The sequence below is a fragment of the Hylobates moloch genome, unplaced genomic scaffold, assembly GCF_009828535.3.
Source record: "Hylobates moloch isolate HMO894 unplaced genomic scaffold, HMol_V3 SCAFFOLD_4, whole genome shotgun sequence".
Lineage (NCBI taxonomy): Eukaryota > Metazoa > Chordata > Mammalia > Primates > Hylobatidae > Hylobates > Hylobates moloch.
The window spans coordinates 151,009,450-151,031,596 of NW_026652279.1; the positions used below are offsets into that span (position 1 = coordinate 151,009,450).

Below are 22,147 nucleotides of genomic sequence, written 5' to 3' on the forward strand. Positions count from 1 at the left end.
GGACACACTAATGGTTGCATGACTAGGTTTTGTTGCTAACAAAACATTTTATTATATCACTTACTATCTTGATAAACCTCAGTGATAAGCATACAAACATTTATTGTATTTATATATACTAAAATGAACACAGATATTAAAATTTAAAAAACAATAAAATTAACAATCACTAAAAATATAATAAAATGCTTAGCTGTACATTTAACCAAACCATGGAGGACTTTTGCATGAAAAATACACAACAGTGATGAAAAATATTAGAAAATATTTAATCAATGGAGTGACATAAGGCCTCATAGATTGAAAGATTTAACATAAAATAAAGATGGCAATTTCCCAAAGTTGTGTATGGGTTTAACACAATCACAATCAACATCCCAGCAAGATTTACATTAGATATTGATATGATTATTTAAAAATTTGTATAGTAAGACAAAGAAAGTAGACTAGCCTAAATAATTTTCTAAAATAAGGATAATGGGAAGGAGTCACAATACTGAATTTCAAGGCTTACTATTCAGCTACAGACTAAGAATGTATGGTATAATTAGGGGAATAGACACATAGATCAACGAAACATAGTAGAGATCCCATAAATAGACCCACGCAAATATGCCCAACCAATTATGATAAATAAACAAAAGCAATTTTGTGCATAAAGATAGACTTTTTAATGAGTGGTGGCAGAGTAATTGGACATCCGCAGGACAGAATTATAAAACAAAACAAAATTTTTTAAAACTTGGCCTACGTTTTACATATTTTACAAAAATTAATTCAAAATTATCATGAACTTATACAACAAAGTAAAACTATGAAACCTTTAGAAAAAAGATGAAAACACTTTCAGGATTCAGAAACAGGCAAATATAGCTTAGAGTTTACACCAAAAACATGATGCTTAAAAGGATACATTGATAAATTGGGCTTCATCAAAATGAAAAACTTTGACTTTGTGAAAGACTCTGTTAAGAGAAGCAACTGACAAACAACAGACTAGAAAAAAATAAACATTTTCCTAATTCACATCCCACAAAGAACTGCTGTCTAAAATATATTTTAAAATTCTCAAATCTCAACACTAAAAGTCAAATAATACAGTTAGAAAATAGGGGAAAAAACATAATGAGACATTTCGATGAAGAGGATCTAAAGATGGCAAGTAAGCATATTAGATGTTCAACATATTAGCCACTAGAGCAATACAAATTAAAACCTCAGAAGATAGCCCTACACACATCAGAATGGATGAAGTAAAAAATATTGACAACACCAAATGCTAGCAAGGACATGCAGAAATGATATTACTCCCACCTTGCTAATTGTAATGTTAAATAGCAAAAATGCTCTGAAAATATTTTGGCAGTTTTTTAAAAAAATAAACATGCAACTACTGTACAAACCAGCATTATACTCCTTGGCATACATCTGAGAGAAATAAATGCATTTTTACACAAAGTCTACACATGAATGCATACAGCATCTTTATTATCAATAGCCCACATCTGGGAACAACCTGGAGGCTCTTCAATGGGTCAGTGGTTTAACAATATTTAGTACATTCATTCATCCCGTGGAAGAGTTCTCAGCAGCAATAAGGAAAATCACTGGGACAGATAACACATTCCCAAAGTCCGTGACATGCTTCCGGATATAGCTGATGGTTAAATATTTGTTTAACAAGGCATAAAAGACATTTTACAAAACTCAATCTCCAACATACTGTGTTTCATTCTTCTGCTAACATTTAACATTTTGTATCTGTTTCCTAGGACCGTCATATTAAGGTACCATGAGGTAGATGCCTTAAAACAACAGAAATTTGTTCTCTCACAGTTCTGGAGATCAGAAGTCTGAAATGAAGGTGTTAGTAGGGCCATAGTACCTTCTAAGACTTTAAGGGAGAATCCTTTTTTTCCCCATCTACTTCTGGTGACCGCTAGTGTTCTGTGGTTTGTGGTAGCACGGCTCCAATCTCTGCCTCCATCTTCACTTGGTCTTGCTTTCTCTTTAAGTCTCATTATATACTCATCTATTCTTACAAGGATACCGTCACTGGATTTAGGATCAAACCCAAATCCAGGATGATTTCGTCATGAGGCCGTTAACTAATTACCTCTTCAAAGACTCTATGTTCCAATAAGGTCGCATTCTGAACTTTCAGGAGAACATGAATTTTGAAAAGACACTATTTGGCCTACTACAATGTTTTACATTGATATGAATTTAGTTACTATGTAAAAATATTACCTGATCATTAAAAAGACAGAATTTTATTTGGTTTAATACATTCTTTATCATAACGAAACTAAAAAATCTCAAAGGATGAAATACAAAAGATGACAGTACGATGGATCATCTATTTTCTCTCAAGTTTAAGATGTCAAATATCCTGGATCATTAAAATTACAGGGGCTGGGCATGGTGGCTCACGCTTGTAATCCCAGCAATTTGGGAGGCCAAGGTGGGTGGATCTCTTGAGGTCAGGAGTTCGAGACCAGCCTGGCCAACATGGTGAAACCCCATCTCTACTAAAAATACAAAATAACCAGGCATGGTGGTGCATGCCTGTAATCCCAGCTATTCTGAAGGCTGAGGCAGGAGAATCGCTTCAACCCAGGAGGCGGAGGTTGCAGTGAGCAGAGATGGTGCCACTGCATTCTAGCCTGGGCAACAGATCAAGACTCTGTCTCAAAAAGATATATATTATATAAAGGTATAAAAGTTTTGCAAAATTTTTATTTTAGATCTTGTAAGTAGACAGAAAAGAAGGTATGTACAGAATATTGGATATACCTTAGAGGTATTTTGAGTTTGTCCCCAGACCACCTCAATATTGTAATAAAGCAAATCACATAAAATTTTTGATTTCCCAGTTCATATAAAAGGGATGTTTACACTATTCTGTGATCTATTCACTGCACAATAGCATTGTATTTTGTCTAAACAAAATCATATATGTATCTTGATTAAAAATACTTTATTGCTAAAAAAATGCTAAAAATCATCTGAGCCTTTAGTAAGTAATAATCTTTTTGTTGATGCTGATGGCTGCTGACTGACCAGGGTGGTGGTGGCTGAAGGTTGAGGTGGCTGTGACAATTTCTTAAAATAAGATGATAATGAAGTTTGCCTCCTTACTTGGTTATTTCTTTCACTAAAGAATTATCTGTAGCATGTGATGCTTTTACCACAGCGTTTTACTTGCAATAGAACTTTCAAAATTGGAGTCAATCCTCCCAGACTCTACTGCTGATTTATTAACTAAGTTTATGTAATTTTATAAGTTATTTGTTGTCATTTCAACAATGTTCACAGCATTTTTACTGGAAGGTTTCATCTCAAGAAACATTTTCTTTCCTCATCCATAAGAAGCAACTCCCCATTCCACTCAAGTTTGATCATGAGATTGCAGCAATTCAGTCACATCTTCAGGATCCCCTTCTAACTCTAGTTCTCTTGCTGTTTCCACCCCATCTGCAGTTACTTCCTCCACTGAAATCTTGAACTTATCAAAGTCATCAATGAGGGATTTAATCATCTTCTTCCAAATTCCCGTTAATATTGATATTTTGACCTCTTCCAATGTATCATGAATGTTCTTAATGGCACCTAGAATGGTGAATCCTTTTCAGAAGGTTTTTAATTTACTTTTCTCATATCAACCAGGGGAATCACTATCTGTGCCAGCTATAACCTTAAGGTATTTATTTATCAAATAAGACTTGAAAGTTAAAATTACTCCCTGATTCATGGGATGCAGAATGTGTATGGTGTTAGCAGTTATGAAAATAATATTAATCTCCATGTACATCTACAACAGAGCTCTTGGGTGAACAGATTCGTTGTCAATGAGCAGTCATATTTTGGAATTAATATTTTTTTATGAGCATTAGGTCTCAACATTGGGCTTAAAATATTTAGTAAACCATGCTGAAAACAGATGTGCTTTAATTCAGGCTTTCTTTCATTTCTAGAGCACAGGCAGATTAGATTTGGCATAATTCTTAAGGACCCTAGGATTTTCAGAATGGTAAATGACTACTGGCTTCAACTTCAGATCACCAGCTGCATGAGCCCCTAACAAGAGAATCAGCCTGTTCTCTGAAGCTTTGAAGCCAGGCATTGCCTTCTTTCCAGCTGTGAAATTTCTAGATGACACCTATTTCCAATAGAAGGCTGTTTTATCTATATTAAAAATCTATACTTTAGTATAGCCATATTTATCAATTGTCTTATTTAGAGCTTCTGAATAACTTGTTGCATCTTCTCCATCTCCAAAGTGAGCACTTGCTGCCTCACTTTGCACTTTGAAGTTACAGAGGCAGCTTCTTTATTTAAACCTCATGAATCAATCTCTGTTAGTTTCCAACTTTTTTTTCTGCAGCTTCTCCAGCTTTCTCACCTTTCATAGAATTCAAGAGTTACAGTCCTGCTCTTCGTTAGGCTTTGGCTTAAGGGAATGTTATCCCTGGTTCGATATATCTAGAGTACTCAAACTTTCTTCATGTCACCAATAAGGCTGTTTTGCTTTCTTGTAATGCATACGTGGAATAACACTTTTAATTTCATTTTATAACTTATTTACATTCAAAGCTTGGTTATCTGATGCAAGAATCCTAGCTTTTGGCCCATCTCATGCCTTCCTCATTAAGCTCAATCATTTCTAGCTTTTGATTTAATGGGAGAGACAGACTGATCTTCCTGTTACTTGAACACTTAGAGGCCATCATAGGGTTATCAATTGGCCTAAGTTCAATATTGTCTCTTAGGGAATAGGGTGGATTGAGCAGAGGGAGGAGAAAAGGAATGGCCTATCAGTGGGACAGTAAGAATGCACACTATGTTACCCTTCCTGTGTCCAAGTGTTCTCATTGTTCAATTCCCACCTATGAGTGAGAACATGCGGTGTTTGGTTTTTTGTCCTTGCGATAGTTTGCTGAGAATGATGGTTTCCAGCTTCACACTGGGGACTGTCTTGGGGTGGGGGAAGGGGGGAGGGATAGCATTAGGAGATATACCTAATGTAAATGATGAGTTAATGGGTGCAGCACACCAGCATGGCACATGTATACATATGTAACAAACCTGCACGTTGTGCACATGTACCCTAGAACTTAAAGTATAATAAAAAAATAAAATAAAATAAAAAAGAATGCACACTATATTTACTGATAAAGTTTGTCATCATATAGTGGCACAGTTTGTGGTTCCTTAAAACAATCACAATGGTAACATCAAAGATCCCTAATCAAATATCACCAACACAGATACAATAATAATGAAAATGTCTGAAATATTAGGAGACTACCAAAATGTGATACCAAGACATGGGTGAGCTTATGCTTTTGGAAAAATGGTGCCGATAGATTTGATAGACATAGGGTCGCCATAAAAATTGGTACAACAGACTCTTATGTGTGAAGTACGATAAAGCAAACCACAATCAAAGGAGGTATGTCTGTGTCTTCTTTGTCTGCATCAATGATCAGTAATCTTCTTAGAAAACTGATTTATTTCTTTATGTTAAGATGGCCTGTCACACTCAATAAAGTTAAATATTCAATTACGTGTTGTATTAGTCAAGGTTCCCTAGGGGGACAGAACTAATAAGATACATATATATGGGAGTTTATTAAGTAGTATTAACTCACATGATCACAAGTTCCCACAGTAGGCCATCTGCAAGCTGAGGAGTAAGGAAGCCTGTCTGATTCCCAAAGCTGAAGAACTTGGAGTCTGATGTTCAAGGGCAGGAAACATTCAGCATGGGAGAAAGATGTAGACAGGAAGGCTAAGCCAGTCTAGCAATTTCATGTTGTTCTGCCTGCTTTATATCCTGGCCACACTGGCAGCCGATAAGATGGTGCCCCCCCAGATTAAGTGGGGGGGGGTCTGCCTTTCCCAACCCACTGACTAAAATGTTAATCTCCTTTGGCAACATTCTTACAGATACACCCAGGGTCAATGCTTTGCATCCCTCAATCCAATCAAGTTGACAGTATTAACCACCACAAGTCCACCTATTGTCTACCTGAACCTATAGACATCTCCTGAGATCATACATAATCTTCAAGTAAAGACAATAATAAGGTCATAATTATGCCTAACATAATACAATTATCCTTTGTACAATGGGAAGTGCACCAATCCCCAACCCAAATGCTATTACATAAAGTTAACAATATTTAAATGCTGATATGAAGTCAATAAATCTTACATCACCATGCTAAAGGAAAAAAAATTAAATGAAGATATTTTTATAGTACAACTGTATACATGCACAAACATGTTTTTAACAAAAGGAGGAAATACTCATGACAATTACCATCCTCATTTCTGTAGCCAGTCACATGGTCACAGCTGATATTGATAACCACTTACTTCTACTAACCATTCTGTATTCCCTTTGTCTTCAGCAAGGACCTTAGCAGGTCATAGTTTTTTTTTCCTGGTGGAATGACCCAAACCTTCATTCCTGAAGGGTCTGGGCCATTTGTAGTCCTGCCCAGATTGGGCTACTGTAGTTTCCCATTGACCTTAATCACAGGGCATGGTAATACTAAGAGACACCATAATTGATCTCCTGTATTCCATGCATATTCTTCCTTGCCTCCATTCTGGAGTAGTTGAATGATTTCATCTTGATAGTCTGGGTCAATCACCCCAGCCAACACTGTAACTCCTTTCTTAGCCTGTTGACTTAGAGGTGGAGGAGTCCAAAGTGTCCAGGCGACAATCTTACCTTCCAGTTTAACGGAATCATTGTTGTGAGTCCTGGTGGCAGCGTTCCTCGCTCTGGAACTAACACATCAAGGCCAGCAGAACATAATGTCATGGGGATAGGAAGCAAAAATTTTGCTAGTGGATAGCTAGGGGTGATGGTGAGTGGTGCCATTTCCACCTCCACCCCTTGATTCCTGGACCCATGCAGGGCCCTCCCACACATCCCCATTCCAAGTAGCAGGGTCCCATTTTTTTTTTTTTCAATCAATGCCCTCACTTTAACAGTAGACACCTAGTGAGGCTGTGCATGCACCTTTCATTGCAGGTCAGCCACTCACATGAGAAGAGCTTGTGTCTGATTTTCCACAATTTCAGCTCTTTCTCTACAGGAGGTAAAACTCTCACTCATGGCAATCTTAGCAGATTTGAAGCTCAGTATCTGCTTCTGAAACTGGAGTTATAATTCCTGAGTTCATCATTTTTCTTCATCACTTTCCCCAGTGAACTTAGGAGCAACCAACCAACTTCATTATGTTCATTTGTTCTCCACCTATAGTCAAAGGTATTATGTATAGAGTTACTAAACTCCTTGCCGCTCACAAGCAGTGAGTTGGGAGCGTCAAATGCATTTATTTTGCATAACTTTAAACAGTTCACACCAAGGACAATCAGTGTTCTCCATACTATTAGAAGTATAGTCGTTAGCATTTTGGGGTCTAATCATGTTAAGCAGCCAACTCCAGAAACTCAAAACCAACAAAAGAACTTCATCCTTCATATTCTGTTCCTCTAGAACCACTCCTTTTACCAAAATCTGTATTTGTCAGGGTTCTCTAGAGGGACAGAACTAATAGGATATATAAATATCCTGGAGTTTATTAAGTGGTATTAACTTACACAATCACAAATCCCACAATAGGCTGTCTGCAAGCTGAGGAACAAGGAAGCTAGTCTGAGTCCCAAAGCTGAAGAACCTGGAGTCCAGTGTTTGAGGGCAGGAAGCATCCAGCACAGGAGAAAGATGTAAGCTGGAAGGCTAAGCCAGTCTAGCCTTTTCACGTTTTTTTTCTGCCTGCTTTATATTTTGGCTGTGCTGGCAGCTGATTTGATGGTGTCCACCCAGATTAAGTGCCTTTCCCAGCCCACTGACTCAAATGTTAATCTCCTTTGTCAACACCCTTACAGACACACTCATGATCAATACTTTGCATTCTTCAATCCAGTCAATTGACGATCAGTATTAACCATCACGTGCTTTGAAGAAACAAAATATAACACTGTAATAAGTTATTAATAATGAGTTGTTGACATTTGAAAACAGAAGAGAGTGTTTACTTTGTGGACACTGAATGTACAGATAAGAATTAGCAGCAGCCTGAATGAATAATGGTGTCTAAATGGAGAATAAGGGCAAAACAAAATCAAATCAAACAAAACAAAAGAAGAAAACAAACATGCAACAATAACAGAAACAAAACTTGTTTTCCTGACCATAATTAGCCTCTAAGAGTAATAATGCTAATAGAACATGACTATCCAATTTTTATATTTTTAGGACATTACAGATGCATGGTTGATCAACTCCTTCAAATAAAAAAAGTATAGCGAATCATTTAAACAGTAAACCGAATATAATATATCTCTACTCCCTTCAAAAACTCAACTAAATTTGTCAGAACAGCACAAAAATGAGACAAAACTGTGACGCACTTAGCGAAAGTAAAAAGCATATGAATAATGTTAATCAATCTAACACAGAAATATCAAGAAGCGAACTGATTGGCAGAACACTATTATCAGAAATTGGGGTAATATCTTGAATGTAAAAGAAAAACTAAGTTGTTTTGTTTGTTTGTTTTTCCCAAAGAGTTAGGTGAAATTTTAAGAAGCAGTCATTTCTCCAGATCTCATTCCCAATCCTCATAACTGAGTAATTGAGTCTATCTTAACCAGGCAGATGATTAGAGATTAATTGTTCAAAAAGAGTGAATCAGAAGGACTCTGAAAAGGTAGAATCAAACAAAGCCCAGAAAACTTTCTTTCTTTTTTATTTTTTATTATACTGTAAGTTTTAGGGTACATGTGCGCAACGTGCAGTTTAGTTACGTATGTATGTATACATGTGCCATGTTGGTGTGCTGCACCCATTAACTCGTCATTTAACATTAGGTATATCTCCATATGCTATCCCTCCCCCCCTGCCCCACCCCACAACAGGGCCCAGTGTGTGATGTCCCCCTTCCTGTGTCCAAGTGTTCTCATTGTTCAGTTCCCACCTATGAGTGAGAACATGCAGTGTTTGTTTTTTTTGTCCTTGCGATAGTTTGCTGAGAATGATAGTTTCCAGCGTCATCCATGTCCCTACAAAGGACATGAACTCACCCTTTTTTATGTCTGCATAGTATTCCATGGTGTATATGTGCGACATTTTCTTAATCTAGTCTATCATTGTTGGACATTTGGGTTGGTTCCAAGTCTTCGCTATTTTCTGACGAGGCGAACTGAGTGAAATTCTGGGACTCAAAGTGGAACTCTTTCAGTCCTCTTTGCTGACTCAACTGCTAGAATTCTGAAAAGTGTGACTATAATCTTATAACCTTCAATTCATGAAGTCTAAACTCCAAATAATAGGAAACAAAAAAAAAAGATAAGAAAATAATTAAAAAATAATTTTTTAAAAATCTTCAAATTGAAGAATATGAAAAGTAGAAAGGGCATTATTAGAAACATACACAATGAATGAAAACGGTCTTGAACTAGGATACACCATCATGAAATTGATGATTTGGGACACTGACAAATTTCCCAAAAGTTTGCAGAGAAAGGATTAAAAAAAATTGATACATGCAATACATATAAAGCATTTAAATAGTGCTTGGAAGATGGTAAATACTAAACATATATATGTGTGTTTGTTTGTTTTGTTTTTTTAAGACGGAGTCTCACTCTGTTGCCCAGGCTGAAGTGCAGTGGTGTGATTTGGGCTCACTGCAAGCTCCGCCTCCCGAGTTCAGGCCATTCTCCCACCTCAGCCTCCAGAGTAGCTAGGACTACAGGTGCCCGCCACCACACCCAGCTAATTTTATTTTTATATTTTTAGTAGAGACAATGTGTGTGTTTTTAAAATAGTAGCAATAATATTAGTAATAGTAGTTATTGTAATGTAAAGTATTTACAATGAAATATTTCTCAATGGACACCTGAGAAGTTACTTGTTTAGAATATCTGATATTATTTTGAATTGCCTAATACATAAAGGATTACTTGTGTTAAAATATATTTGCAATCATGTTTACTTTATCCATTAAGATTTTGAAATTATTTGCACACTGTGTCATGTAGAGCAGTGTAAGGTTCTATTTGTAAATTTATCTTTAAATTGCAGATATGGCTTTGCTAGCTCTTTGTAGAGATGAAATTGTTTCCTGCTAAAATCACCTGAGGATGAAATTAAACATATTTTAACTGGGCTGTACTCGTGGGAGGTCTCTGAAGAGTCTGTTTGTATAAGAAATGTATGAATTACTTTTCTTACCTCCTGAGGTGCTCCGTGATGATGACCTCTATTGAAAAAATATTAAGTGCTTTATAACTCCCTAGAACAGAGAAAGTTAAGAGAAAAATACAATGAATAAAACAGAACAAATTTAACCTTCAGAAAGGATTCAAATGAGAAGAGTTTCAGAAATTTTTTTTTTCAGTTATTTAAGCCATTAACTATTAGTAAGAAAGCATGCTTTCAATAGAAGGGTTGTCTTTGTGTGCATGTGCATATGTTCATTTAATTGCCTACAAAAAGAAAACCTCTAATTGTACACAGCTGTTGGCATCTGACATTCTCATTTTTAACATAGTAAATATTAAATTTTGCTACTTGAGTGCTACTTAAGAAAAAAAATTACTTCCATGAATGGAATGACACTTAATTTTGCAAAACTTTAAAAAAATAGACATTCATAAAATACCAAAAAATTTAAGGTAGCACTGAATATATTCATTTTGGTTTATAAGTTTATTCTATATTTTCCAAATCACAAACATTAGTACTTTTCTTATATGACTTGAAATCTTAATTTCTGTTAACCTATACAATGTTATATTATGATATTTCTATATTTACAAAATTGTTTCATTGAGAAAAATACATTATAATAGAGTTGTGAAATTTTCTGAATTTCATAGAGACATGTCTCTACTTATGTAAAATTTAAATGATCTTATTACATTAATTTTTATTTTATAAAATGATAGCTATGATTTCTAATATTATATATTAATATGCACTACAAACTGAGCAAGAAATATGGATTTCATGTATATATGTTCCTTGCTTTTTATGATTCTTATGTTTTAAATATAGGATAACTATCTTATTTATTAAAAAGAGTGCAATGAAATTAGCAATAATTTATATTTTAGAAAGTTAATATGGTACTTGCTATGGATTGGCAGTGTCCCCACCCAAATCCCATCTTGAATTGTAGCTCCCAAAATCCCCGTGTTTCATGGGAGTGACTCAGTGAGAAGTAATTGAATCATGGGGGCAGGTTTTTCCTATTCTGTTCTTATGATAGTGAATAAGTATCATGAGATCTGATGGTTTTATAAAGGGCAATTTACCTGCAAATGCTCTCTTGCCTGCTGCCATGTAAGGCATGCTTTTGCTCCTCCTTCACCTTCCACCATGATTGTGAGGTCTCCCCAGTGATGTGAAACTGTGAGCCCATTAAACTTCTTTTTTTCTTATAAATTACCCAGTCTCAGGTATATCTTTATTAGCAGTGTGAGGACAGACTAATACAGTATTTTTTCCTTAAAAAAGACACTTTATCAAGGTGAATGTCTTAGAGATCTACTGCACAGCCTAGTGCCTCTAGTTAGGAATACTGTATCATATATTTAACATTTTAATAAATTATACTTCTTATGTAGTGTTCTCATCACAAAACATAATAATAATGAATAAAGAGAGAGAAAACTTTTGGAAGTGAAGGATACGTTTACAGCATGGATTGTGATAACTTCTCAGGTATAGACTTGTCTCCAAACTCATCAAGTTGTATACATTAAATATGTACAGCATTTTGTATAACAATCACATCTCAATAAAGTCATTTGCACAATGACATAATAATTCTAATTATTTCCGTTTTTCCTCAAATTCAGAATAAGGCTGCTGTTTTATTGTGCTCAATATGTTATCCTTTAAAAACTATTGTACCAACAACATAGCAAGTAAGTATTTGTAAGTCTTACATATCAATGCCTTCCTACAAATGGGATTTTAAGGAATACTGTACAAAATTGTTGTACCATAAAACTTCTGTGAATGAGGCTGAACTAGAAAAAAACTATTTTAAAATTCACATGGAACAACAACAACAACAAAAAGCGCAAATAGCCAGGGCAATCCTAAGCAAAAAGAATGAAGCTAGAGGCATCACGCTACCCAACTTCAAACTATGCTACAGGGCTATGACAGTAACCAAAACACCATGGTACTTGCACAAGGACAGACACATTAAACCAATGGAACAGAATAGGAAACTCAGAAATAAGACTGCACATATACAAATATCTGATCTTCAACAAATCTGACAGAAACAAGCAATGGGAAAAGGTTTTCCTATTCATTAAATGGTTCCCTATTCAATAAATGGTGCTGGGATGACTGGCTAGCCATATGCAAAAAATTGAAACTGGACCTCTTCCTTACACTGTCTACAAAAATTAACTCAAAATGGGTTAAAAACTTAAATTTAAAACAAAAAGCTATAAAAACCCTGGAAGACCACCTAGGCAGTACCATTCAGGACATAGGCATGAGCAAAGGTTTCATGATGAAAACACCAAAAGTAATTGCAACAAAAGCAAAAATTGCCAAATGGGATCTAATTAAACAACTTCTGCACAGCAAAAGAAACTATCAACAGAGTAAACAGACAACCTACAGAATGGAAGAAATTTTTTGCAAACTATGCATCTGACAAAGTCTGATATCTAGCATCTCTAAGGAATTTAAACAAATACACAAGAAAAAATCAACCCCATTAAAAAAGTGGGCAAAGGACATAAACAGACATTTCTCAAAAGAAGACATACATACAACCAGCAATCATATGAAAAAAAGCTAAACATATCTGATCATTAGAGAAAGACAAATGAAAACCACAATGAAATACCATCTCACACCAGCCAGATGAATAGTATTAAAAAGCCAAAAAGTTACAGATGCTGGCATGGTTGTGGAGAAAAATGAACACTTTTTCACTGCTGGTGGGAGTGTAAATCAGTTCAACCATTATGAAAGACAATGTGGCAATTTCTCAATGACATAAAAGCAGAAATACCATTTGACCCAGCAATCCCATTGCTGGGGATGCAGCCAAAGAAACATAAATTATTCTGTTATAAAGACACACGCATGTGTATGTTCATTGCAGCACCATTCACAACAGCAAAGACATGGAATCAACCCAAATGCTCATCAGTGATACTCTGGATAAAGAAAATGTGGTACATAAACACCATGGATACTATTCAGTCATAAAAAAGAATGGGAACACGTCCTTTGCAGGGACATGGATGGAGCTGGAGGCATAATCCTTAGCAAAGTAATACAGGAACAGAAAACCAAATACCACATGTTCTTACTTATACCTGGGAGCTAAATGATAAGAAAACATAGACACACAGAGGGTAATAACAGACACTAGGACCTTTCATATGGTAGAGGGTGGCAAAGGGAGATAATTGGAAAAAATAACTAATGGACGCTAGGCTTAATGCCTGGGCAATGAAATAATTTGTACATCAAACCCCTTTGACACATGTTTACCTATGTAACAAACCTGCACATATACCCCTGAACTTAAAAGTTAAAAAAAATCTGTGAATGAAATATGGCATATGGAATCCTAAAATATAAATTATAGTTAGAAAAATGTAAAATACACATATTTGCACAAGCTCCATTTATATAGAAATTATCTGAAAGCAAACACAAACTGAGGTGTCAGTGAAATATTTGTGATGATGTACAAAATAAAATAAAAAACATAAAGAGTTGTAAAGTTCTAGTAGAAAGAAATAAGATCAAATTTAGTAGCCTATACAATGCAGGAAGGGGCAGGAATGAGTTTTCCATGACAGGTAGGACACTTTATCTCGCAGCCCCTAGAAACTTTCAGGAATGGTAGTGACACATGTAAAGAATAATTAGGGTCAGGCATGGTGGCTCACTCCTGTAACCCCAGTACTTTGAGGGGCTTAAGAGGGCAGATAACTTGAAGCCAGGAGTTTGAGACCAGCCTGGCCAACATGGTGAAACCCCATCTCCACTAAAAATACAAAATAAATTAGTTGGGCATAGTGGTGCGTTCCTGCAATCCCAGTTACTTAGGTGGCTGAGGTGGGAGAATCACTTGAACTGGGGAGGCAGAAGTTGCAGTGAGCCAAGATTGTGCCACAGCACTCCAGCCCGGGTGACAGAGTGAGATTCCATCTCAAAAAAAAAAAAAAAAAAAAAGATAAAAATTAAATCATGAGATTACATGGAGAGATTCAAGATAAGGTAAACTAGAAAATACTTGCATTAAGAGGTATTAGTCTGTTTTCATGCTGCTAATAAAGGCATACGCAAGACCGGGTAATTTATCAAGCAAAGAGGTTTAATTGACTCACAGTTCCATATGGTGGGGGAAGCCTCACAATCATGGCAGAAGATGAAAAGAGAGCAAAGGGACTTCTTACATGGTAGTGGGCAAGAGAGAGAGCCTAGCAAAAGGGGAACCCCTTGTAGAAAAAACATCAAATCTCATGAGACTTATTCACTACCATGAGAACAGTATGGGGGGAAATCGCTTCCATTATTCAATTGTCTCTTACTGCATCCCTCCCACAAGACGTGGGAATTATTGGAGGTACAATTCAGGATGAGATTTGAGTAGGGACACATGCAAACCATATCAGAGGTAATTAGGTAAAAAAGCAAAACAACAGTAATAAAACTGTAGCTTTGGAGATACAGAATTAGCAGTCAGATAATTAAGAGAATGGCAGAAGCTGAATCTTTGTCAACCATATTATCCAAATTGTATTAATCAAGTGTTAGAAACATGTACATAGATTTGGTAAGACCATGTGATATATTACATAAAACTGACAGACTGACAAAGAGCAGCCTTATTAGAACAGCTAAGGAGGTATCAGTGCACTGTATATAAAGTCTTTTTAATGATCAATAATATTTTATAGTGTCACATCTGAGATTATGTATTAGATTGGAAATACTTAATAGAAAGGCAATCTTTATGCAGATATTAATGATATATAAATAGGGTTTTAAAATCTGGGATATCATGCAGAGCAGGTGATTGGGAAACTTAGTTGAGAATTACACACACACACACACACACACACACAAACACAGGTACACACGGTGGTAAATGTAATCTGGCTGTTAAGAATGTCCACTGATAATCAACTAATAGCCAGAAGAACTTTGCATTATACAGTGTCCCGCTAAAGGCAAATAACACACATTTAGATATATTTTTATCACTAGAAACACCACATAATGTCCATGATGGCAGAAATGTTTGTCTGTGTGTGTGTGTGTGTGTGTGTGCGTGTGTGTGTGTGTATCTAACTCTGTTACCCAGACTGCAGTACAGTGGCATGATTATAGCTTATTTCAGCCTTGGCTTGCAGAGCTCAAGTGATCCTCCTTCCTCAGCCTCCTGAGTAGCTGTGATTACAGGTGTGAGTCACCGGGCGTGATGGCTCATGCCTGTAATCCCAGCACTTTGGGAGGCCGAGGAGGGCAGATCACGAGGTCAAGAGATTGAGACCAGCCTGGCCAACATGGAGAAAAACCATCTCTACTAAAAATACAAAAATTAGCTGGGCGTGGTGGCGCGCCTGTAGTCACAGCTACTCAGGAAGCTGACGGAGGAGAATCACTTGAACCTGGGAGGCGAAGGTTGCAGTGAGCCGAGATTGCGCCACTGCACTCCAGCCTGGCGACTGAGAAATATTCTGTCTCATAAAACAAACAAACAGACAAACAAAACAATGTAGAGAAAGGGTCTCGATATTTTGCCCAAGCTGGTCTCAAACTCCTGACCTCAAGCATTTGTCCCACCTTGGACTCCCAAGTTCTGGGATTATATGCATAAGCCACCATGCCTGGCCAGAAATGTTTGTCTTTTTACACTGCTGTACCCCTAGGACCAAGAACAGTACCAGAAATGAGGTATGTACTCAAAGTACTATTTCTTGCAAGAATAAATGGCAGGGGCTATAAACATTAGCCATATTAACAAGAAATAGTTTAGACTAACACAGGCATCTGATAATATAAGAATAGAACCAAGTATCTGAAAAGATCTGGGAAGTGAAATAGAAAATATAGAACGAAGACTATGATTGTGAGGGGTATAGACAAGAGGTCATATTAGAACAAGCGGCACAGTTATTTGTGTGTTAGTTACACAGATTACTATGCCAGGGACACTTCTAACAATACAACGAAAATGTAAAAGGTTGAATTTGACCCAGACACTCAGTAGTTACACAGGCATTTTAGCAGCAAAGCAATACATGATTTTCAAAGAGATCACATGTTTTTCTAATAGCTTTCGTCAACTTTGAAGAGGGTCACAGGACACCTTTCGCTGGTTAAGACAAGGGACTTTCATGCGTCTTGATAATATAGTGGTGTTCTTAGGACCTGAGACTCAGAACCCTGGCTGGACTTGTAATGGTAAGAACAAAGTTAAATATTAATGAATAGTAGACAGCTGGAGTTTTCTGAAATAAATGGAAATTGTATTCCAATTAGGTAAAGTTATGTGAGAAAACTGAACAGTTTAGGAAACATAAAGTGTATTCAAGACTCAGGATTAAAAGTACCATATTAAAGAAGAAAAATAAGTTATGCTCAGTGAATTTAATTCATTCAATGATCTCCCAAGTCCCCAGATTCAGCAAAATTCTATTAAAAACAAATTTGAAGCAGCCTCAAGAAAACGGAAGCCTGGAAAATCCCGCCCCTGGTTTTGCCAATTGTGTAGAACTCTGTTTTCCAAAGCTACTTATTTGAAGTAAGACTTCTGATTTAAATAAAGTTTAAGAGGGCTTTTGTATGATAAAAAGTAATTTTCAACTAAGTTGAGAAACATGCTATAAATTATGATAATAATTGTTTTTATGGAGTTTGATACATATTTTCTGACCATAATTTAAATTAAATTAGGCTGTTGTGGATAGAAATATTAAAAATGCCCTAGGAGATGTGTACATGGGTCTATAATATTCAGAGACAAAGACTGATTAATATAGCACGGTTGAGTAAATTTAACTTTCTATGCTCAACGAAAATCTCCCAACATAAAGTGTTTTTTTAATTCTATACTAAATTATAAAATCAAGATAAAAGCATTAAAGTACAAAGTCTAATGCTGAAAATCTATTTTAAAAGCTACAATAGTTTCCTTATGTTTTAGTTATAATAAATAAAATTCATGGCAATTTAGACTTTAGAGACATTCAGAGATTCAGAGAAGTGTAGATTGAAATAAGTACCACCCACGCACCTTCCTAGGGATTTGTGTCTATAGGGGAAAAAATGGTTATAATTATCTGTATCAAGTGTTAACATTTTTAAAGGTCAGAGAGTGAAGATTTTTGGTTCTTTGGCCATGTGGTCTCTGTTACAACTACTTGATACTGCTGTTGCAGTACGAGAGCATCCACAGACAATACATCATTTTAGATGTGGTTGTGTGTCAATACAATGTATTTACAATAATGCAGATTAAGCCAAATATCACACATGGGCTACAGATTATCCATTCTCAATGCATAGGAATGGTTCCAAATTGGTTGATTATGCATTAAATGTTTCCCAGTATTTTGTGAAGGAAAACACAACGAGTAATGAGGTTCTACGGGAAGATTTGAATTAGAAGATGTGATTGAGAAAGGCTTTAAAATTAGGAAGAAATGGCTAGGGAAGAAAGAGGAGCAAAGAATATGTCATGAGAAAAATTAGAGCAAAATGTGGTAATAAAAATTAAGCTATATTATCGTATAATTTCATCCAGTTGCCAAAAGAAGTTTTTGATGAAGAACAAGAGAAAAAAGAGTTGGTAATGAATATTTCATCCTATTTAAAAAATAAAATGTGCAATCCCTGTTACAATAAATTGCCAGAACTTTAACAGTAGCACTGCTGTTTTTCTAAGAGTTATTTCTTCTATCTCAATGACATTTTTTACCTAAACTGCAACACCTTGACAGTCAACATTTGCGGTATCTAAATATGAAGACCCACTACCTCAGCCATGGGATAAGATTTAGTGGTTACTCAGAAACTATCACAGTATCAATGATTTCTTTTCTTTTCAGGCCTTAATCTGGAATTCACTTTTTGTAGAAGAAGATAAAAGCCTCCACAGCAGAAGGGGCAGAACACGTTTAGTTCAGCTCAGGAATACAGCGGTAGTTGACCAGAATACAGAGCCTTCAGTTTAGATCAGCACAGAGCAGAGCTACAGCATCACAGTCACAGAGGAGAGAGGTCACATCTACGGTAATCAATAAATGGCAACAGTGTAATTTTGGAAGAAGCAACCTGCTGTAACACAATCTAGAAAACATTCTAGTAACTGCAACAGAGAGGAGAAAATGGGGTTTCAGAAAGCAGTATGTTCTCTGAAACAAGACACTGGCAGGAGGAAGTCTATTAATCTCTGTTAGGATTCTCATAGAGTACACAGAGAGGATCAGCAGAATAAATGAATGAAGAAAGACAACCACAACTGGGGACAGACCAACAAGACACAGTTTCCTTAATTACACAGGGCTTAGGACTTTCACATGGTTCTGACCAAGATGGCTGTAAGGTTCCCCTCAGCTTGACTCAACTTTAGACTATTTTCTTCTTGACTTGAAGGGACCTGATGTCTCTTTTATTAGATTACTTTGCCTTTTGAATTAAAACACACCAATTATATTTATATTTATGAGTTCATAATGTTATTATACCAAAAACAAATCATGGTTATTAATGTTATTCAAACATCATCGTTGAAGAAAGCTTTGTAGATAAACTCATCATATTAAAAACTCCTCTAGTAAAGAGATGTGTGTAAACATTTTTCTTGCCTTTTCTATAGACACTGAACTTGGTGATAACCAGTTTGTGAAGGAAAGTTAATTTTCATAAAACTATTGTAGCTACTATCTGAAAATAGAAGAACAGAGTTGGAGTATCACATTTGGGCCATCCCCAGTAATATAATGAATTAAAGCTACAATCATCAATAACTGCTAACATTTCAAAAAGAAAAACAGAAATCAGGAAGTATACAACACAACCTAAGAAATGTTTATGCCAAACAATTAAACCTGAATCGAATTAAACATTTAAATGTTATTGATAGGAAATACAGGGGGACAGATGTTAGCAGACAACTCAGGAATGCAATGAGCAAGTCTCATAGCATGGAAAAGTTTAAATGGCAAATAATTCATTTTTTTCCCAATAAAACAACTGAAAGAACAAACATATACAGGAGACAACTAGTATGTTAAAATAGTTTTAAGAACTATGTCAGTGTAATTGCAGCATATGGATTTTGTTTGGATCTTCATTTGAATAAATAAGCATATAAAATGAATTTATAAAAAAATATTAAGAAATTATTTTTAAATTATGGAATTAGTATGGTTGGTTTTTTAGAGATATGAATGTGGAATTCGACTGTGAATGATATATTAGATAGTTTCAATATTAATTATTGAGTGTGATAATTGTAGTATGGGTAGTAAAAGAATGTCTCTAAGGAGATATTTGCTAAAATAATAATGGTGAAGTATCAGGATATGTACAAATTACTTTCAGGTGGCTTAGAAAGAAAACTTTTAAAATGGCAGTGCTAATTTGGAAAATGGGTAACATGAATGCCCATCAAAACCTTAGTCTCTAACTAGGCCTTTCAATAGAAAATAGAGGGATTCCCGTTTGAGTGAGAGGAAATACAACCACTTCTCTCTACCTCTTCCAAGTAATGCCACAAAAATTACCTGGAAGAATGCATGGAGGTACTGCTGGAGGACTTAGAAGTAAATAGTAATAGGGAGATTAAAGAAAAAGACTAGTTTCAAAGAAACATGAAACTCAATGTGAGTTTGCCTATATTTTTCCTCCAGGGTATCCTACCAGTCCTATGACAGAATAAAATGCAGAATTGGACGTTTGCACAGACAGAGAGAGCTTTAGAAGCAGCAGGAAAGCCAAACACAGAAACAAAAAATACTGCTTGGATTTATTTATGTGTTGAATCCAAAAAAGTCAAATACATGGAAGCAGAGAGTAGAAAAGTGGTTGCCAAGGGTAGGAATGTGAGAGGAAGTAGAGAGATGGTCAACGGGTACAACACTGTTGTTATATAAAGAGGTCTAGAGACTGAATGCATAGCATGATGAATACAGTTAATAATACTGTAACATATATTGGAAATTTGCAAAGAGAGTAGACTTCAAATGCTCTCACCAAAAAAATTATTAACAATAATTATGTGAGGAGGTAGATATGTTTGTTTGCTTCAGTTTAGTAATGATTTCACGGTGTGTGTGTGTGTGTGTGTGTGTGTGTGTGTGTATGTACATATCAAAACATCATGTTGTACACCTTAAATATATACAAATTTTATTAAATATATAAATATAAAAAAGTAAAAAACAAAAATTATGAGGCAGAAAACCAATAGGGCATTGCATAATGCATAAATTAGTCTAGCATCTCTGAAGCCACTGATCAGTTTTAAATTATGAAATGTGGAGCAATTAGATGGTATGTAACTTATGATGCAATACGAGAAGAAGTACCTCAGTGCTACCTCTAAGTATTTTTCCTTGCACATGAAGTCTAAATGTACCCCAAACTCTAGATCTAACTACTACTTTAAACTGTTAGCATAGACACTTAAACAAAACTACGATGAAGCAAGTGGCCATATTCATAGTGTAGGACACTTTTATATTGCAAATAACCTAATTTATCAAAAAAAAAAAAAAAAAAACAATGGCTTCAAAAAGGAGGGCTGGGGTTAAAGCTTAAGCTTAAGACCTGAAATTGAAAAACTGCTAAAAGAAAACATAGGGGAAAAGCCATGACACTTGCGTGGGCAATGATTTTTTTTGGATATAATCCCCAAAGCACAAGCAACAAAACCAAGAGTGGACAAATGGGATTACAACAAACAAATAAAGCTTTCGCAAAGTGAAAGAAACAATAAATTAAAGAGACAATCTACAAAATAAAGAGAAACTATTTTCAAACTATACATCTGTTATGGGGTTATTAATCCAAAAGGAAATATAAAAAACAAAACCAAGAATACCAATAAACTTACTTTTTTTAATGGGCAAAGGATTAGAATTGAAATTTCCCAAAAGAAGACATACAAATAACATACATGTGCTTGTTTCTTACCTAACACCCCTTAGAACAGCTATTATCAAAAAGATGAAAGAAAACAAGTATTGGTTCTCACCAATACTTGTTGTAGTATGTAGAGAAAAGGGAACTCTGGTACACAATTTGTGTGAATGTAAATCAGTACAGCCATTATAGAAAACAGTATGAAGAGTCATCAAAAAATTAAAAATAGAACTACCATACAAGCCAGCTATCCCACTACTGAGTATATATCGGAAGGGAATGAAATCAGTATGTCCAGGAGATCTCTGTATTCCCATTTTGATTGTAGCATTATTCACAATAACTGGGCTGTGGAAACCAATTATATTAATTAAGAAAGATAGAATGAGAGGGAGGAATGTAATGAGGGATAAAGGAAAAAGGAAGGAAGGAAGAAAAAATGGAAGAGAGAAAAAGAGACTGAGAAACAGAATAGGAAAAAAATGCATTATTAAGAATACCATGTCTGTCCTTTTTACATTTTTTTCCCACTTCTTTTCTGCCAGGCTAGAAAAGAAATCACTGGAGAAAGGCAATAGAATCAAGTACTGATATGGGCCTGGACCATGATGTTAGTGAGACTTGTGCTGCCACAGGGTAGGAGACTCACTAAAAGACAGTGTGAGGGTATGCTCTGTGGTATGAGCAGAACAGCTTAAGAATGCATCTCCGTTGCTGTGAGTCCCCAGTAAACTATGAAAAACAGCCAGACAGTTGTCTGTGTTGTAAACAGTTAGATGAATACCCACTATGAGCTAACTAGGGGATTCCTCCATGCCTAGCTCAGTAGAAATGGTATGGACTAAATGGATCTGAAATCAGAAATTCTCTTCAATCACATAGTGTTTGAGCTTGAGAAAGGATTGTCACCCTGACTGGGATTGCATTTACCATATATATTCTGCAAAAGCCCTGACATGACTGTGCTAA

The 22,147-nt window shown here is 35.7% G+C and overlaps 1 pseudogene; it reads left to right on the plus strand.

Annotated features, from left to right (window-relative positions):
- LOC116467508 (fatty acyl-CoA reductase 1-like) overlaps positions 1 to 22,147 on the plus strand; it is a 59,678-nt pseudogene that overhangs the window by 36,294 nt on the left and 1,237 nt on the right.